The sequence below is a fragment of the Pezoporus occidentalis genome, unplaced genomic scaffold (assembly GCF_034315485.1).
Source record: "Pezoporus occidentalis ecotype Australia unplaced genomic scaffold, CSIRO_AGI_Poc_V1 ctg3, whole genome shotgun sequence".
NCBI classification, from domain to species: Eukaryota; Metazoa; Chordata; class Aves; order Psittaciformes; family Psittacidae; genus Pezoporus; species Pezoporus occidentalis.
The window spans coordinates 4,274,708-4,287,821 of record NW_026914940.1 but is presented as its reverse complement, the minus strand read 5'-3'; the positions used below and the strand labels follow the sequence as shown (position 1 = coordinate 4,287,821).

The 13,114-nt window shown below is 41.1% G+C and overlaps 1 protein-coding gene and 1 long non-coding RNA gene across 7 annotated transcripts in view; one reads left to right on the top strand and one right to left on the bottom strand.

Moving 5' to 3' along the window:
- The window catches only part of COL22A1 (collagen type XXII alpha 1 chain), a 223,280-nt gene that overhangs the window by 208,570 nt on the left and 1,596 nt on the right, over positions 1 to 13,114 (bottom strand). Inside the window, exons 1-2 of one of the 5 annotated variants that reach the window (XM_062626972.1) lie at positions 2,486 to 2,739; positions 2,194 to 2,358 (exon numbers count right to left, since the gene is read on the bottom strand). The exons of 1 other annotated variant lie outside the window; for it this stretch is intronic. The gene's annotated coding sequence lies outside the window, so the exon portion shown is untranslated. Of the gene's footprint in view, positions 1 to 2,193; positions 2,359 to 2,485; positions 2,740 to 13,114 lie in introns of those variants that run through there. 3 more of the 5 variants (XM_062626969.1, XM_062626971.1, XM_062626975.1) reach the window with 3 other exon arrangements.
- Positions 8,179 to 11,353, top strand: LOC134168029 (uncharacterized). 2 transcript variants are annotated; one of them, XR_009966366.1, is made up of 3 exons: positions 8,179 to 8,342; positions 8,427 to 8,707; positions 11,177 to 11,337. It is a non-coding gene; the product is annotated as an uncharacterized LOC134168029 (long non-coding RNA). The 2 variants fall into 2 exon arrangements; XR_009966367.1 differs by having other exon boundaries at positions 8,180 to 8,342; positions 11,234 to 11,353.

Sequence of the window (13,114 nt, the reverse complement as noted above, 5' to 3'; positions counted from 1 at the left end):
CATGCTAGCTCAGCTACATCAGCTATGTTACACTTGTGTAATAAAGAGAGGGGGAAGGAAAGAATTCTCAAGATCAACATAGAACCTCACCTTTTTCTGCTTTTTCCACAAACTCTAAACACTGCGGCAGCTGAAATGCTTTAGGAGAGTATCCAAACACAAGGTGATGCTGAAGCCTCAGACTAAGAAAAACTATGCATTTGTGTACCTCTAAACAGTAAGTACCTCAAGAAGTTCTCTATAAAACCCTGCTGGTAGCTATAGCAACAGAGTTCACTGTATTTTTACCAGAAAGCATTTTTTAAAGCTACTGAAGAAAGTACATTTTTCAGCCATTATTTCCCTATCTAACTTCCAGGCCTTTTGACGCAATCCTGATCTCCATTCAGCTTCCACCCTTCTGCTGCCACTTAGCATGCATGGCATGCGAGTTGCTGGGGTGACTCCCAAATTCAGGGAAGGAATTTTCGCTCTAAAACCCAGCCGGCTTCGATCTACGCTGCTGAACTGTGGCTTTCATTTTGCCATGCCGGCACAAACACATCTCTCAGGCAAATTGGGCACCTGAGAATTACACTTAAAAGCAATAACTGGTGTAAATCCCAAACCACTCAGATTTATGGGAAAAGAAATAATGTCTAAGAACCCTAAACTGTTAGATCTGGAGAAATACTTGCTGTGTGAGAAATCTGGTCTTGCTGCATTTACTTACTAGCAAGAGCTGTAAAGCAACAGTATTTCAACACTGCTTGGGATATGAAAGCTTTAGAGAGCCACTGTACTTAGCTCATAAATTACACCTTTCCATGGCACAGATTTCTGTATATGTTTGGCATCATACAGTACAATAGCCATGTTTGACATTTGAAAGGGATTTTCCAACCCCCTGTGGAAATATCTATGTGAGTCCAGATGATAGAGCTGCTGCTTTCCTGCATTAATATCAACCACCTGAGCAGAAGACTGCTGTGGGCTTAACCCCTCTCTGGTGCTCCTATCTGCATTGAACCCTAGCTTTGACTCTCAGGTCCAAGAGATAAGTGTTCTAGCTCTTATGAGCTGCATGGAACAGATAAAATATTGGAAGCATGATATAGGTCTTTAGTCTTGATACAGACCTTCCACTTCTGAAGTCTGTGGAAGAGTGTTTGTCAGAGCAAATGGCAAAGCATATCTGCTCTTGCACCCCTTCTCACTGACAACAGACCACTTCTTGCTTTTCCACACCACTGCATTAGTGTGATGTAGTGATTCATTTATTCACATGTAGCAGCTTGTCTAACTTGACGATGACTTCACTAACTATCAAGAGTTCACCAAAACCCACACAAAAATCCGTCACAGCATGCGATTAGATTTCTTCTAAAAGCTTTGCTTTGGAAGAGTTCCTATAAAAGGTGGTCCATTACTTTTATAAAGCATTCAGTTATATCCACAGAAATGACACCGGATAGCCATGAGACCACTGTTTTACCTGGTTTTGCATACCTCACAGGTGAAGTCCCTGTAAGGTTGAATGCATTAGAAGACAAAAAAAAAAACAATGTTAAAACCTATAATAAAGGTTTTAGCATTGGGACTTTTGATGTCCCCCTTAAGCTAGAACAAAGGTATCTGCAATTCAATGTAACAGAAATACTAACTCTTCTGTCACACATTGCTGTGATGTTATCACTAATATTATTCAACATTCCAATGTATTAAAGAATTATGATACCTGGAAAATATTCACAAGTTGTCATCTTGTTCCTAATAACATCCTAGAGGCAAAAAGATTTCTCTTCCCCACATACCAATGTAAACAGTGTCAGCTTTATGAATCCTGCTTGTGAATTACATCAGGAGGACTCAGTTTCATTGGCAACAATTCAAGAACAGGAAAGTCAGGACGGTGAAATGGCTTCAAAGGAACATGAGTTATTGGAAAGATCATGCAAGTGCAGGCTAAGTATTCAACCTTAACACATTTCAGTTTCATCACATTCCAAATAGCAGGAATCAATTATTTTTTTGTAGCAGCAAATGTCTGGTATCTCAGAGCCTGACTCCATCCTGATGTGCAGCTGCAGCTCTTTGTGTTACTCAAAAAGACAAATCAAAACCAACACCAAAACAAACCCAAGGCTCTGTGGAACTACAGAAGTGCAAAGCATGAATAAAGCTGCACAGACCCTGATGCTGAGGCTCACCCACCTTTTTGCAGAGGACAGGCTTTTGAAATAAATGTTCCCAAAGCATTTAAATCCATTCAACAGTTAGTATAAGGCAACTCTTAATGAGAGACTTCCCTTCAACCACAGGTTATAAATAGGAGCATTGCCTTTGCCTAGTGTGAATCTCACAGCGAAGGGAGCATTCCTAGTGGAAATGCAAAGATTTATTCTAGGATTGGATTTTGTTATCCCATTTCTCATCTCAGGAAAAGAATGAGCGGAGGCAAAAGTGGTTTTCCCATCACATGGCTCTCAGCCACATTAAGACCTACCTTATTTCTGAGTTCTGTCCCATGCAGAGGAATGCATTTCTGCAGGCTACAGCCCTGCAAGAAAACAGGCAGGGACTGGCAGGATGTGGGCAGAACTTGGGATCTACTCTACCCCTCCCAGGGACCAAAGTAGCCTCACAGCCACCACAAATGCAGAAGAGAAGGATGGTAACGAAGGGCTATCCCTGCTGCGGTGCCTCCCATGATTACTGCTTGGGCAGCGTCTGCCTTCACCTCCTGCCTGGCCCAGGGCAGCGCACAGGCACTTCTTAACATCCCTTTTATCTGCAGACAGATACACCAATCTCTGTGCTGGTCCCAGTATCGGGAATACACCAGTATTTACAGATACCCATTTAATTCAATTTGCTATCTGGCAATCAGAGGTCAGTGGCTTTTACGCTGTGACTTGAATTATTTCCTGGTGCCATCTCTAGAAAGGATATTGCCACCTGCTTTTGCTATAGAGAGCAGCCTGAGTGCATTAGTTTTCCATTACTTGTCATGTACATATTTTAAAAACAGATTTTTCACCATTTTAAACATACATATTTTGACAATTATTGAAAGCAATTTACAAGTCCTGCATTTTTAGTACTTCAAGTGTTCCTACTGAACTCATCACATCATTGGAAGCCATCGCAGAGATTTTGGGTTTAAAATATCACACCCTGAATGATGTGAATCAGAAGTGACCACAGCCTTTGCTATCTCTGCTGATTTAGTAACACAGCCTCCAGAAAGATCAACGTTCAAACAATCCCACTGGTATCTCAGCACACCTCTTAGTGGATTAAAGCACTCCATATTTTTTTTATTGGGATGACAGAATCTGCCCCTAAATAAAGACACCATGGTAGGAACCTCAATAAATTGGGAGTCATTTTCCACTTAAGCCTGTGTAACAATAAACATGCTGCTGAAGCCTTAAATCATATAATCATAGAATAGTTAGAGTTGGAAAGGACCTTAAGATCACTAAACCATGTCACCCAAGGCTCTGCCCAGCCTGGCCTTGAATACTGCCAGGGATGGAGCATTCACAACTTCCCTGATAATCATGGCTAGTGACAAAGCCCTTCTTAGACCTCATGGATTTGTTCCCAGAAAACACTAAACCTACAGGAAGGATTGCATTCATTTTCCTATCTCTATTTCACACTCTGTTCAGACATTGTTTAAACCATATCCTAAAGAATTGATTTTTAGTTCAAGAAAGCATCAACGTGAACAAGGTCAGAGGCTTTTCCCAAAGACAGACAACGATGGAACCTGGAAAAGACATCTATATCTGAAGTATAGAGTTGGATATAAAGTAATCCCTGAGTTCCCATTCATTCAGAAAATCTAGTTATTTTCATTCTACTAACTTTCCTTGTTAAAAGTTTGGGATCTCACAGTCTGCAACATAGAAATGGGCACTGAGAGATGCAAGCTGCTGGTTTTATACATGGCATCAAAGGAAGCAGGATTCATTAAGATGCATTTTCAAATGCATCTTAAAATATTCACTTCAGTGGCACCATTGATGGAAGATTTAAGTGTTTCAAATGTCAGGCTACTTTTTTTATGTAATAACATATGGGTACCCTATTTCTTCTTTCTCCTAGAAAACGATAGCACAACCCATTCAAAATCTGCCCCCAGTATCTAATACTTGACAACCTCCTTTTGCAAATAATGGCCTTTAATTCCCATTCTTACCACTTTTGTTGTGGCACATAACAGAGTGATTTTGTACCCCAGGGGATGAAATCCATAGCCTTTTGTGATTGTTTGACATCTTCAAGAAGGCCATAAGCTTGTCTTTTTATGATAAATCATGAGCTAAAAAGGACCATCTCCAGTAAAATACAAGACTGCACAATTCTTAGGACTGAAGGACAGTGCTGTTTCGATGTGAATCAAGTGGTTTTTAAAAGGACAAAACAAGCCCAGTAATCACCCATACATGTAGGAAGAAAGCTCTGCCCTTGGCAGTAGGCAATGCACTTGAAACTGCGAGAGAAGCATTAACTGCTGAGAAATGACTCTTTAAAACCCACTAAGACAATATGGATCTAGTGTAAAACCTGTGAGACCCTCCTGGTCACTCCTTTACTGCTCAGGAGTCTGAGTGCTGCTCTTGGCATTGTCACATTCCCAAGCAATCTAAGAACCTATGGAGCAGATGTTTTCAGGAAGAAAGGTGAGTTAGTCAGTGAATAAACCCAGGCAGATGGTGGGACAAATAGGGGTAGGTTGGACAAATCCATTTCCCAAATCTTCTATTAGCTTGCTTTAGTCTCCTGAATTGTAACTGTGTGGACCCTTGCCTCAGATCTCGTTTCAGTCATGGTCCCTGTTACAGCACCTGGGGGATTATTTGCAGGGAGCAGTTTAAAGTCAGGCTCTGCCCTATAGAGATACCCATGGTTTACCTGCAGTAGTTCCTCCAAGGTTCTCCATCCTGAGTGAGCCTTTGAAAGCGTTAAAATAAAATGACCCCTCATCTGATCTTCGGGGTGCCACCATCCCCGCAAGTCTTTCATCGAGATATGTCTCCCAGCAATATTCTGTTTATGAACTGAGTTAGAAACTGGTCCTGGAGGGATTAGAAAAGGGTTATAACCAGGCTCTTCACCCATCACCTGGTGTTTAAAATGCCAGTTTTTAAGTCAGGGTCTTGGACATGGAAGGTTTTGCATTAGTTTACTGCAACAGAGTGGGAATTACAGTCAGTCCAGCAGTCCAAGTGTTGTACCAAAAGGAAAACTTTCCTCTCCCATATTATCTGTGCTGTGACAGGAGCAAAGGGTGCTCTGTTTACCAGGCAAGATCCTTGTGCTGAAAGGGTTTACAATCTAACAGAGAGGATTTCACAAATCCCCTGAGTACACAGCCATAGAAGATTTTAAAGGAGTTAATAGCCTCCTCACACTTCCCATTCTTCTGAAGAGTAGTGAAGGAGAACAACTCTCCTATCAGCTTCACAGCCATCCAATACAGCATCATGTCATAGAATAGAAAAGGGATTGTCACTTATCATCTGAGCAGGCAAACATGTTAGCTAAACAAGAAGAGCTGGTAATGAAGCAGAAAAGTTGTATGCACAATGGCATGGTTCCTCCCACCCAGGCATGGATCAGGAGTATGCGTAATAATGTAATTTGATTGAGAGACTACATAGATAATCCATGCTCTGCAGAGCCTCGTAAAGAAAAACCAGAATTTATCAACATTATCCCATTGATAACAGGAATAGTGAAATTATCATTTAAGTGTCTGTTTCACAGGAAGTTGTCACCATGTTCTGGGAATTAGTTTTGCTGAAAGGTTTAAATGCAAGAGAAACACTGTCTTCATGTCAGTATTGTCTTAAATTGGCAACAAGGGGTAACTAAATCAACACAAAGGATAGTATTCCCCAAAGCCAGTGTAATCCGTCCTCTTGCATGGGCCCTGGAGAAGAGCATTCTTAAGATACTGTGCCTTCCAACAGTCTGATACTTCCTATATCATCCATACATAGAACATAGAACCATAGAACAGTTAGGGCTGGAAAGGACCTTAAGATCATCTAGTTCCAACCCCCCTGCCATAGGCAGGGACACCTCACACCAAACCATATCACCCAAGGCTTCATCCAACCTGGCCTTGAACACTGCCAGGGATGGAGCATTCACAGCTTCCCTGGGCAACCCATTCCAGTGCCTCACCACCCTCACAGGAAAGAATTTCCTCCTTATATCCAATCTAAACTTCCTCTGTTTCAGTTTTAACCCATTACCCCTTGTCCTATCACTGCGGTCCCTAATGAAGAGTCCCTCCCCAGCATCCCTGTAGGCCCCCTTCAGATACTGGAAGGCTGCTATGAGGTCTCCACGCAGCCTTCTCTTCTCCAGGCTGAACAGCCACAACTTTCTCAGCCTATCTCCATACAGGAGGTGCTCCAGTCCCTGATCATCCTCATGGCCTCCTCTGGACTTGTTCCAACAGTTCCATGTCCTTTTTATGTTGAGGACACCAGAACTGCACACAATACTCCAGGTAAATGATGGAGCGCTTAGCTACATGACATCACTGTCTCACTGCATATGTCCTGAAAGATCCTAGATCTGATACCTGGGATAAAATTGGCACATTGGCCTGCTGCAACTATTGCAGACCCTCCCATTCACTCTAATCACTAGTTTTAATCAATACAGAACTTTTCTGCAGTGCTAATTTATTGAAAGAGATATGCCACTGACTCTTGGTCAACAGCCATGATCCCCCCCCAGCAATCCTGTGGGGACTGCAGTCTTCATAGTTAACTCTACTGAGTGATGCTCTGAGGACTTATTGATATTATGGTGATTCATCTGACCAAATAGAGAGATTTACAGTGTGTTTGTATCTGAATAAACCACCTACCAGCCCTTTACAATCCATAGAGAGGAACAGACACTTCTTGGCATGCAGCTAAGGGGACAAACAGCAGTGTTTAACATAAAATTGTTCCTCCTTATTTTTGGTGGTTTGCTTGGGGTTTTATTTCTTATGAATCTCGAAGACCTACAAAGCTGCCAGGAACTCCTCCAACTTGGGATACAGACTTCCCAAAACTCATTGTACCTACAAGCTCCCTCTGTGGCTTCCTTGTCTGGCTAGGACCTACCTTATGGGTTATTACCTTCAAAACTTATCTCCTTTTGAGACAGACACGGAGCATGGAAATGACAAGAAATGGAAGTAAGGGTAAATAGTTTTAGGCTGTATATCATAGCAGTGGAATCTGGGATAAGGGTACTTTATATTCTTCATCTGTTTTGCTGTGTGCTATCAGTCTTAGCTCAGCAACTGCTGAAGGGAAGACAATTCCTCTTTATACACAGCTTGATCAGATTTCTCCAACTTCTTCCCTGTGTCAAAACATCTAAAATTAGTACTTAATGTTATAGCCCACTCATAAATGCCACAGCCCTCCTGGGGTCATGGCCCATAATCTGGGAACAGCTACTAAGGCATGTTAAGGGAAAAAGGATGTTAAGGGAAGAAAACATGACAATAGAGATACCTACTGAAAAGGAAACAAAAAGTCAAAGGCAGCAATAAAAAAGGCTGAACAGTGAATTAAAAAGGAGAAAAAGAAACTACTCAGAAATACACAAATAACTTGACTGAAAAAAAAAAAAAACAAAACCAAAAACAGAACAGAAAATGCACTCAGTAATAAACCCAGGCGATGGCAAAGAAAGAAGCAAAAATAAACCCAGGTGTAAACCATTTTAATTCCAGAAATCAATCATAAAAGCAGTTACCTGTATATAATCAAGAAAAGCCTCCAGAAAAAAAACATAAAAAACACTCTTAGAAATACTCTAGAGGTGGTACCATAATTAAACAGCAAAACAGGATGGGGGAAATTGCCTTGAAACAACTCAAGCACAAGATGGCTTATGAAATGTCAGACTTGAACAAAGGTTGTCAACCCATCTGTTAGGAGTGAGTAATTCTCTCCTGCCTTAGCCCAGCCCAGAGCAGTCAGGCAGTTTTATTACCTGTGCTAAAGTATTGTCCTTTGCAACATAAATGATTGTTTTGCTTTGTTCCTGCTGCAGGAATGTGAAGTCTCTGGTCATGCAGAGCTACATCATGAGGTCTCACGTTCAGACTAAGAGTATCGTGGGCTGTGATGCAAGAGATCATTGAAATGAAGCAGATTTGAGCTTTGGCAGTGCTCACGCAGGAGCAGATGAATTTCAGGTGCTACAGAAGGGCTGTGCCTTGCTGCCTCCTAGCAGGTAATGAATTCATTTACCAGTGAGGAGTTAAAACCACTGGGCCTGACCACCCTGCTTAGATCAAGTGAATGGGATTTGCTGAAGATGTTTAGGTATATTTTGCACCCTTTTCTTATCAAGTACTACAATGGTGTGAAAACCATGCATTCCTTTGCATTTCAATCTCTCATTCACAGGTGGAAGAACTGACTGTGCACAGATTCAGTGACTTGCTGATGGCTGTGCAGCACATCTGCCAGAGAACATCCTCTGTCCATAGCCCCTGACTACAGTCCAGTGGGCTTCTTAACTGCAAGGTTAAGGCAAAATCCTTGACTTCACCTGTAATTTATTGACCCCTGATGAAGCCTGATGGGACTTCCACTGAAAGGGAATCACAAAACATTCTGCAGCAATTGGAATAAGCCATAAGGAAAACACCAGTAAAATGAAGTGCATGATGGAAGAAAATAACAGGGTGAGTTTCTGTCCAAATATGGCTTGATAGTTTCTTAATATGTTCATTTTCCTGCTCTTTTCCTATTCTACCTACATTTGCTACAGGGATTTCAAAATATATCCCCAATTTCTCAGTTTCAGTTCAGTGATTTCTATAGATGTTTTCTCCCTCTTTCCTCAATCTCAAAACTTGAGCTCTCATGTTGCAAAACTTCTTTGTAACAGTTGGTAGTGCTCAATACAAAGTGATTCATCAGGGTATCTCACTTTATTGTGGAGAAAAATGGTTCTACCACTGAATTGGATAACAGGTTGCAGGGATGCTGAGTGCAAGTGCTTTGACATGGGTGCCAGCTGTTGCTTCATTTCTAAGAACTGCAGTGGTAATCAAGACAGCCCATGCAGATTATCTGTAACTTTTATCTGCTGATGAAATTGGAATTACTGAAGTTCTGTTGTACAAATGTAGTTAGTTTTAGACTAAATGTGAAGCCAACAGAAATCCCTCCTGGTGCCCTCAGCAATAAAATTTCCAGCTCAAAGAAAATCTTTGCAATTGATATGCAGAGTAATTCTTCTTACAGCAATCAATACAAACCTGGTTTCTCTGGAAAGAAATACCTGGATGCTGCCAATAGGCACATAATTCAACATGGCTAAGCAAACAGCACTGCAGAAATTGCACTTGGATAATAAGCAATTAAGCCACAACCGAGTGCTGGCTAAGCTTAGATCAAAGAGCATGAGTCCAAACCAGTTGAAAACTACCAATGGTTTAAACATCCCCTCAAATGCCATGTGAAATATGTCATTTTGCCATTTTTTATTAAAAACACTGAAGAATCAACATTTAGGAAGTAACAATAATCAAATCGACTGTTTAAACTGAACTCAAGGGATTCTCATATTTTTCAAAGAATCAAAGATTAATTTCTAAGGAACTGAATCGGTGCAAAGTAAATAGATTCTGATAAGCTGAGGAAGGATCGTTTACATCTACTGCATAGCAGATAAGCTCTGTGATAGCAGTATCCCCTGAGCAAAGGAAATCCAGACAACTGCATAATCATGACTGACAGTACTTGCAAAATACGACCCAAAACTCAATTTCATTCATGCCTAATGAATTGCTAAGGCTAGCACAGCTTGGAGAAGCTTTCTGACACAGGTTTTCAATGTTTTTGGCCAGCTCTACAGCCATGTATACCCTGGTGTGGGATTTGTGACTCCTCAGTGCGCTCTCAGGATGGGCTGCTGCTTATTTCTATAGCACGAGAGCTTGTGAGCAAGTGCCAGGGCTCACAGTGTCCTCTCTTTAGTGTTAAATTGTCTCCATGCTGGGGAAGAAACACTGTTGAAGTCTTTTAAGAGTTTTTATATGGTTTTATAGGAAGAAGCCTTTTAAAGTCAAAATACTCCCAGAAATCTCAGGCTCTTGTTTGTCACTACACAAAGATACCAGGTATTTGCTATGAAAACCCCAATGTAATGAAGAATAGCAACTCAGCCTCCTTTCATTCTTCCAAAGCACAAAAAATCTTTGGGTTTAGCTTGTTTCTAGCAGCAAAACGAAACAAAAGCTACCTCACTACTTGCATCACCTGTGATATGAAATGAATTTTCCACTACCGTAACATACCTGTTGCATATCAATAATGTTTGATTGGGGGGGTTGTTAGTTTTTGTCCCCACTCCAAATTAAATCTCTACTCTATACCACAGTTCCTGGCAGATGATGTACCCACCATCTCTCCCGCTACTGCCAATCTTGAACCCATCTTCCTCAAGGCAATAATACTGGGTCCATACTTGTTCCTTGTTGGATGGAGAAAGGATATCTGATTATATCCTATTAAATATCTGATGGATATTTAATCTTCATAGACCTTTTGGTAATGCTCAAAAATAAAAATTATTAGCCATCGCGCCCCTCCCATCCTCATATTCAGACTAGGAATGAATGAGCAAATGTGGGTGTTTAGCCTGGAGAAGAGAAGGCTCAGGGGTACATTGCTGCTCTCTACAGCCGCCTGAAAGGAGGTTGTAGTGAGATGGGGTCGGTCTTTTCTCCCAAGTAGCAAGTGATAGGACAAGAGGAAACAGCCTCAAGTTGTACCTGGGGAAAGTTTAGATTGGGCATTAGAGAAATTTCTTCCCTGGAGGGTGGTCAGGCATTGGAACAGGCTGCCCAAGGCAGTGGTGGAGTCATCATCTCTGGAGGTATTTGAAAAGCAGGTGGATGTGGTGCTTAGGGACATGGTTTAGTGGTGGGCACTGTTAGAGAAACAGCTGGACTCCATGATCTTAAAACTCTTTTTAAACCTAAATGGTTCTCTGATTCTGTACTTCCCAAAAATTGGATCCAGCCAGTCTCTCCTTGCAACTCAAACTCTGGAAATGTTACCTATCACTATAGCATATATTACTCAATTAAGAAGAAATCAGAATGTTTTGAACTAATAAATACATTTATTTTTTTTCTTTTAAGATCTCAAGGTCACAACTGATGCAAATTCTCCTTCTAATATTATCTCTCATTCACAAGTGGAAGAACTGACTGTGCACAGGTTCAGTGACTTGCTAAAGGCTGTGCAGCACATCTGCCAGAGAACATCCTCTGTCCATAGCCACTGACTATAGCCCAATGAGGTTTTTAGCTGTAATGTTAAGAAAAAATGCTTAACTTCACCTGTAATTTACTGACCCTTGGTGATGGGACTTCCATTGAAGGGGATCACAAAACCTTCAGCAGAAACTCCAACAAGCCATTAGGAAAACACCAGTAAAATAAAGAGTATGGTGCAGTAAAATAACAGGGTGAGTTTGTGTCCAAGTATGACCTGATAGTTTCCTGTCCTACTTACATGTGCTACAAGGATTTCAAAATATGTCCCAAATTCCTCTTACAGTTCAGTGATTTCTGTAGATGCTTTCTCCCCTTTTCCTCATTCCCAAAACTTGAGCTCCCATGTTCCAAAACTTCTTTGTAACAGCTGGTAGTGCTCAATACAGAGTGAACAGTATTCAATAAGGACCCAGCAACTTTAGACTCATTCCACTACAGAAAGACCTGCAGGAATGGCTCCTCTCTGAAGAGCTGGTTGTAAAGGCAGAAATGCACTGCCACATCTTCCTCACTAGGGAAAACAGCTGGAAAGGCTGGGAGGGGATATTTCAGTGTCATGGGGGACAAGTTTATCTAAGAAAGACTGGGGAATTTGGCATTGTCTGAAAGACTGAAATAGCCCAATATCACCTGTATTATTCACAGATGGTGGTACATACAAATCATTGATACAATGCAAGGGTTTTGTTAAAGGTTTCACTCCTCACTATGAGAAAGAGTTTAAGAATAGTTTTTAGAAGGGAGGTATTGCCCCATCTAGCAGTGATTAATCAAAACAGGTTTTAGAAGGAAGGGTTGGGAATGACAAATTGAAATATCCTTTCAATCCAATGTAATTACTGAGTGAATCTCAGAAACCTATTTTCACAAGAAAGTTATCACGTGCTGGAAACAAAAGTGTTCTTTTATTCGTGTTATTTTGAGTATCATAATCTCCACAATCAAAAGCTAGCTCTGGCATGTAGCAATGATGTTTGCCCTAAAACTGCACGAAATGTCAGCAGAAGTAAGAAAAGACTTATATGTATGTACAGGTGCTTCAGACACACTCAGCCACATGTTGTCTGGGTCTCTGAGCTCAGGAAAAGATTCCCACAGACCACAGGAACAAACTAATTCTTCCACCTAAATCCTCCTCCGTTGGGTCCCCACTGGGGACCTTGCTCTTCCACCATACTAACATGAGTCATATTCATGAGTCACACTGATGCTTCCCCCACAATAAGTCCTTCATCCAATATACTATTCCAACCCATACCCTCTTCTCATTCATGGCATTGGTCTTACTCATGTTTGAAAGAATAGTATTTACATCAGTAAAACAAGAAAGATTTGGCCCCAGGCTTATCCCAGATGGTACCATTATCTGCTCTTTTGGAAGTCGGAAGACCTGGTTTCTTCCCTTTGCTTTCCAGTGTGTCGAGGACTTCCCTGGAATGATTTTACACAAAAGCAGATGACATTCATCACTAGGCAGGCTGCCAGTTTCTAAGTTCAGAATGGGACTTCTAAATTCTCCAAGCCTCAGTTTCAGCAGAAAGGACCCCAAAACAGCTCTTTGCCTCTTCTTAGAAGCAACAGCAACACAACACATGTACTGAAAATAACAATACACACTCAGAACTTTCTTTGTAATAATATTCCACAAACAAACACTTCTCTGATGCAAATTCTAATATGTGTACTTGATATGTCTTACTAGAAGTTACTTCAGAGCACTGTCACATCTGCATACAGAGAGCATAGCCATTGTATAGAATCATAGAATAGAATCATAGAACAGTTAGGGTTGGAAAGGAC